A 7,500-nucleotide genomic window follows, 5' to 3' on the forward strand; every position below is an offset into this window, starting at 1 on the left:
TACCCGAGTATCTCTCTCTCTCTCGTACCGGTTTGGTGGTTCTGTGATCAAACATCGCAAGTTGTGCACCAGTTAACAGACTGGCAAACTGAGCTAAAGCACTGACGCTAAAATGACACCGTGCTGAGAACAGATAAATTCATAAAGTGAACCAGAAGCAAGCGATGGAATCCTCCACTTATACTGTGTGGACAGCAGTCATTTTGACACTGACCTTGACCCAAGATCACGAGGTCAAATATATCGGTGTCTGTCGTGTGTGCTTTTTCTTCTTCTTCTTCTTTTTTTTTTTTTAACCCACAGCCAACACGGAGAATTTTGGTTTACAGACACAAACTGACCACAAAAACTTTTTTTTTTTTTTAACACATTCCCTCTACCAGCCTTCTTTTTCTTTCTTTTTTTTTTTCTTTTTCAGTTCTTTTTTTTTTTTTTTTTTTTTTTACCAACCGTGGCGACGACCGGCGTTGTTTGCACTGACTCGGAGTGGTAAAAAGTCAGTCTCAACATTTATCGGCTTAGATCGGGATTGATTTTCACAAAGAACGATTTGCACAAACCCACAGATTCGTGGTGACGGCTGTTCACATCTCGACTCGGTGGCTGATAGACACTTTGTAACACTAATTCGAACGTTCAGTTAGAGCGTGCTAACAATTTCAAAAGTTAAAAACAGGAACGTGTATATCACGTCACTATGAACCATAAAGTAACTGAATACACTTTTTTCCCCCTCTTCTTCTTGTCACTGTTGTTTTGTCGCTTTGTTTAGCTTTTGTTAACTTTTTATGAAAATATGTGTAGTCTTAACCAATGATGATATCCAAGACTTCAAATTTCTGCTAGTTGGTGTGTGTGTGGTGGGGGTGGGGTGGGAGGTGTCTGTAGGTGTGTGAGCTTGTGTCCGCGCGTGAGTGCGTGTTTCACTGTGACCTTTGGAATCGTCCCCCATGACTGAGCTAATTCAGGGATGTCCAATAATTAATGAATCAAAGGTACCGGTGAACGAGCATTCGAACAAATTTACAGATCGCGTGCTTTTACCGTATGTGCTGCATTGTAATGTGGTTTTTTTACTTTTTCTCACAACAGATTTCTCTGAGTGAAATTCTGCCTGCTCTCCCCCACGGACACAGTCGTCGCAGTGCAACGTCACCGTTTTGTTGTTGTTGGTGTAAGCTGTTTTACTTGACTATGCCTGAAAGTGTGTTTGTTTTCCTATCTAGATGGATTTTTCTACAGAATTTCAGTGCCAGCGACAACACTCAGTTGTTGCCATGGGTTCTTTCACGCCGGTGCGTGACTTCGATTTATCGTCTCCTCCGAATGGCGAATTAAGATGAGACCACTCACGATTGTTGGCTCCTGAGGCAGAATTTTCCATACTTTCGTTGTTTTTTCTCTCTCTCTCTCTCTCTCTTCTTATTCTTTTCTCCATCCTCCCGCCCCCAACAGCATACCCATAATCTGTATGTATGTACGTATAATAGTCAGTCGTGTCCGACTATGACCATCATAATCTGCACCGATGATTAAAGCTGTTCCATTTGTTGTTTTTAAACAGAAGAAACAAAATACTTAAGGCAAACCATCAGGAACAAGTAGGGTAGGTATGGATAATTGCGAACGATCCAGTCGAAGCGACCAGCTCAACTGCCGGACGTGTGTACTGTTAACCAACATGTCGTACGATAGTCAAACGTAGTTCTTTTACTTTTGACTGAGGCTTTCTCCGACTGGGCTGCACCAGGAAAAGTTCGTCTGCTCATTCTTTTTAACGTTTTGTCCGTCGACGTTTGAAATAGCACGGGTGCCTGAGGGCAAATGCGAACGGGCAAGTCTAATTGCAAACGATGGCTTTGGGTGCATGTTGACAATTAAATCAGGAGCAGGTCTTCAATTCATTAGGCATAACATTGGAACATCGCACCACTGAGACAGTTGTACATGATCAGTTGTTGGTTTTGATCACACAAACACACAAACAGACATTTGAACTAACACACACCACACACCGCACACTGCGAACACACCATTTTGAGAGTGCTCAGTAACTGTGCGGCATCCGTTGTTCGCAAATAGACTCACGTCAAAATATCCTATGGTCTAATTGTAAACGACACTATTTTGCGGATTCCTGACAAAACTGACGTTCTGATCTGTCACCAATGTGCTTTCATTAAATTCTCCCAGCACTGGTAATGCGCATTCAACATATCCGATCAAATCAACTCAGTATTCTAAACAGTGTCAGGTTCAACTTGAGTCCCACAACTTGCTTCCGAGTCCCTTGATTTTTAGGATTTTCAGAGCACGTTTGTAACTTTGGTCGGCAGTGGTGCGCGAAGAGAAGTAAGAGCGCGGAAACAGCCAGAAATAGCTGACGTTTGACTGGTTCTTTGAAATGGGCATTCATTAATTAAGGTATTAGAAAAAAGGTCGAAACAGACGTCAGTTAAATTGTGAAATGTAACGGTTAAGAACGCTTCGAAGTGGGGCGGTATACGAATCGTTCGCAATTACACGCTGTTCGCAATTACCCATACCTACCCTAAAAGATTTCCATACGATGCAGTGTCAGGTAGGCTTTGGGGATGGAGGAGATGCGGCTGTGGAATGCAATGGAGCGGACGGAGGCGGGGAAGAGTCAGACACGGATTCCACGTGCTGTAACCAAGGACTCACACGGCCGTGATCCACGTGCCTGCGGTCTGAGTCACCACGCAGCACGCCAAGTCCCTGGGAGAGGCCAACGCCTCAGCAACAACTGGACAGCATTGATCCACACAGCACGAAAGACGCATGGTTAACCCCTTGACTGCTGAACTTTGGTGGTGAAGTGAGCTCAGTGTGACATCAGTTGTGACTGCATTTCGCTACATTTTGACATAACTTTTCAGTGCTGTGATTTACTCTGCTTATCAAACTGAGGTAATAAGCTCCCAAGAGGAAGACGTCCAAATACACAATGGTGACTGACGGACTTCCGACTGTAAGTCCTTTCCTTCGCATTGACGGGCACACTCGTTAGCAGCAGTCAAGGGGTTAAGGCCGGATGGACCTTTCAGTCCGAAATCAGTCATATGCAAATAAGGTGTCACCGACCATTATTTTCACGACTCTGGCGGTCATTTTGGTCAGTTGTGGAATCTTCATAACTTGACGCAGTTCATACCAGTTGTTCATCAAAGTTTTAAATAGTCGTTTTCAATGCTTGTGATAAGTATGTCAAGGTAAAAAAAAAAAAAAAAAAAAGAAAGAAAAAAAAAAAAAAATATATATATATATATGGAAAAAAGCAATAAAAAAGGGAGGGGGGGGGGGTGTAACTGAGTAACTGTATGGAAAATAAAAGGTATGTTGCTGTTGTTGATTTTTCTGTTGACAGTTACTACCGGATCCCGGATAAACCGTGAAAACTGAACTTCCTGATGTACTGGCTGTGCGCGTGAATGTCAATCTGCTCTTCCACAGTTATTTCTGTTGTCCAGTGGCAGTGTCAAGGTGTCAAAGCGTGCGGACTGATCCATATACGCTACATCACAGATTTTTAAAAAAAATTTTTTTTTTTTTTTTAAATTGTTTTCGAAACCAGATTCCGGACTCAGGCCAAAAACTAGTGGGCTGGTCAGTCTTGAGCGAGAAATAAATAAAGATGATCGCAAAGTTCATATATCTCAGCTTGCAAACCCTGCGAAGAGATGTCTATGTCACCATACCTGTCCACACAGGAGCCAAAGCGATAAGCGATTATTTTTCTGAATCATGGAACATAAGATATGTGCTCGTTATAAGATTATATAACAATGTCTATATTATAATTATGACTACTCTCTCTCTCTCTCTCTCTCTCTGTGTGTGTGTGTGTGTGTGTGTGTGTGTGTGTGTGTGAATTTCATCTTCAAAATCAGTCACCACAACCAAATCCAAATTGCAATTATTTCTTTTAAGTCCAGCCATCAACGTTCTGAACCACTTCTTTTAATCACTCTGAAAGGTGGAATTTCCAGCCAGAAAGTCTCGAGCTGAGGGCACATCACCTATAACTAATGACAACAAAACTTTTCTTTTTTTATTTCTTCTTCTTTTTTTAATGCACACAAAGAGCAAACGCATACCAAGTGTGGGAGGAGAAAACGCTGATGGCAAACCATCCAGAACACGTACAATCCTACAGGCATGCAGTGTCTTGGGAACAGCGAGCATCAGTGACGGGATTCACGTGCTGTGTAACCAGAACTCGCTGCCTGTGGTTAGTAATCGCAGCTTGCAAGGTTAGCGAAGTCACATTGATATGACGATGTCCACAAAGTTCAATTATCTCACATGGTAGTCCTTCATTAGAAATGCCTTTGTAATCAGCCCTGATCAAACAGTAGTAGCCAGGCGGATTATATAAAATGTGTGTGTGTGTGTGTGTGTGTGTGAATTCCATCTTCAAATTCTCTACAGGCAGGTCATAACTGCATTTCTTCATGAGTCCAACAATGAATGCCCTGAACCTAATCATACTCTTTTAATTTAACCACTATGAAAAGTCGGACACTCGAATATCCAGCCAGCAAACCGCAATGTACGAGTACATGCCATACAACTGTTCACCACGGAGCTTTCGTTTTCGTTTTCTTTTCAATGTACCCAGCGAGCAAACACATACAGACACACAAACACACACACACACACACACACACACAGAAAGCGAGAGAGAGAGAGAGGAAAATGCTGATGGCAAAACACCCAGAACATTTCCACAGGGGTGCAATGTCCAGGGCAAACCGAACGTCACTCAGTGACGGGTTTCACGGGCTAGGTAACCAGAGCTTACTGCCTGTGGTCTGAGTCATCACAACACGCAAGGTTTACAGGGCAGGGCAAGTGGACGGCCACCACTACAGACCATTAACAACATTGATCCAGTCCTCAGCAGACCTAGTTAGTACGTAGCAGTGGCGCTGCCGCTGCTGTCCTCTTGTTTCCAGCCCGGTGTAACAACCTCAAAATATCCTCTGCTGGGTTTTACCCAGGGTAATTCTGGGCCAGTCTCGAATGACCTCTTGGGTCAATAGTGGCAAGTCAAGATTGACCCCACCCCCATCACCTGCAACTGCTTCAGTTGGAACTTTCCGTCTGTCTATGGATTCTAACCAAAGCTATTTAAAAAGGACGAGGGATCATTCTGGACAAGCCTCTGCTGACACCACCCCCTCTATATTAAAGTTTAACGGAAGCAAAGGTGGGGGAGTCCCACTTTAATACCTTGTATAGAAGCTCCTCCTTTCTACAACGTGGAATAACCAAGGGAAGGGGGTAGGTGTGGACTACACATTCACATTGATGTCAGCTAAGTAGAATAGAGGAATCAATTCAAAGTGGTCAAAATTTGTCCCCAAAGGCAATTTCAAGCTAGCCTAAATTACCCCCATGTCTATGAGATAGAAGAGTAAAATCCAACTTGGGATGGTCAATTCTAATCGAAGGGGGGAGGGTGGGGGCATCCCAGGCCAGTCAAGATAAACCGGGGGTTAACCTAGGCTAGCCAGGTTTGACCCCAGGACAAAAACAAAATCAAAACAAACAAACAAACAAAAAAACCAGGGGTAGGAAGAGGCTGGTGCACCGGGGTACTTTTATCGGTGTGTTTGATCAGTCACTCAGTCAGTCATTGGTGATGGCTTTAGCGGCAAATAAATCCACATTCAGGCGATTAGCATATGGCCGCAACAGTCGAGCGTTTAAAGCGCTGGGCCGTTGATCTGAAGGTCCTGGGTTCGATTTCCAGCCTTGGTGCGCCTGTTCGACCTCTCTAAGTCCAACAGATGTGCTGACCTGCAACCGCCTGAACCTCCTTAACGTGTATAGACATGCACACTCACTGACACACGCTCACACCTGCACACGCACTGCCGGCACACGCACGCACGCCGAGACACACGCACTGGCACACACATGTGCACGCGCACACTCACACACACAAAAAAAACAAAACAAAAAAAAACCAACAACACATATACACACAAGAATCTCACACTCACGCGCGCGCGCACACACACACACATACATACACTCTCTCTCTGTCTTCCCAGCTTTAACCCCTGTTCTCTCTCCCTTTCTTTGCCCCTTTCTCGTGCGCGTGCGTGCGTGTGTGTGTGTGTGTGCGTGTGTGTGTGTGTATCTGTGTTCTGTTTTGCCTCCCCCTCCCCAACCCCCCAGCTAATCTATATTACATTTTCACGTGCCCAGTAGTAGTTATATAAAAGTCCGGGCCTCAGTTCTGGAACTGTCTTTGAAATCCAGTCTGAAAGACAGAATCAGTTGTACGAGCCAGCAGAATATTCAGCGTTGCAGAGATGAGATCACTTCCTGAGTCTTCGCCAATGGATGCACACCCCTCTCTCTCTCTCTCTCGATAGTACATCAATAATCTACATAGATAGTAAACGCGTACCAAAAACAGACAGTGGGAACATAGAAGATTTTTTATTTATGGCAACTTGAAACCATCAAGAACACGAAGAGTACATGGTTTTCATATGCTGGCAGTTGTTGATGGTGGCATGGGAAGGTGGTAGGGAGCAGGACGTCAGTCACGGATTCCACGTGCAATAAGCTAACTGGCTTTCACTGGTGATCCACGCGCTTGTGTTCTGAGTCATCACTGACAGCATACAACCACCACCACCACCGCCGCCGCCGCCGCCGCCACCACCACGGCAAATGGACAACATCAATACATACAGCAACACACAGACAGTCTTCGCAAAATTGTAAGGATCACATCCTAAAAGCAGGTATGTTAAAAAAAAAAAAAAAGTTTATAAAAAAAGAGATATATTATTTGAAATATGCAGGCTGTATATGGCATACCACTGGCCTTTCATTGAATATTTATTCGGCTGTTTAGGAAAACTTTCACCATGAACAGCTTGAAAAATGCGCTTGAAAGATCGACGTTTCGGCACAAAGTGTACAGTTTTTATGTGGTTTAGAGACAATAGCTGTGGGTTTTTCATTGTAAACAACAGGAAAAGCCTTGTTTTCGCTCACGTGTGATTCCTTCTGAACAACAACAAAAAAAAACCCGTAAAGGTCGGGGGTGTAGGGGGTTGGGGGGAGTGATGGGAGTTTGGGGTCACCGGTGCATACATAATGATCCAAATCTTATTTTCTGCTCACCCTCAGTAACGAGTATTTTTGTCGAATGTGTGCTGGTAAAGGAGCTGTCCTATCTTAAGCACGTCATATCGTTCGGCGTTTCATTGTTTTACGATTAGAATATAAATCAATCTTTCAAACTGACCCGGTCTTCCCCACTACTTTCTCATGTTGGACACTATGCAGAAAGTGATGAAGCCTATGCACAAATCTATCTCTGAACAAACTTTAGTGGCCTCCTTCGTCTCTTTTCAATGACGGTCAATATGATTTATTGATTGAATGCACGATTCTGACAGTGACAAAGAGTTTTCAGGTAAGATGGCTGCCTTCAACTCAAATTGTCAG

This window comes from Babylonia areolata, chromosome 6 (genome assembly GCF_041734735.1).
Source record: "Babylonia areolata isolate BAREFJ2019XMU chromosome 6, ASM4173473v1, whole genome shotgun sequence".
Taxonomy (NCBI): Eukaryota; Metazoa; Mollusca; class Gastropoda; order Neogastropoda; family Buccinidae; genus Babylonia; species Babylonia areolata.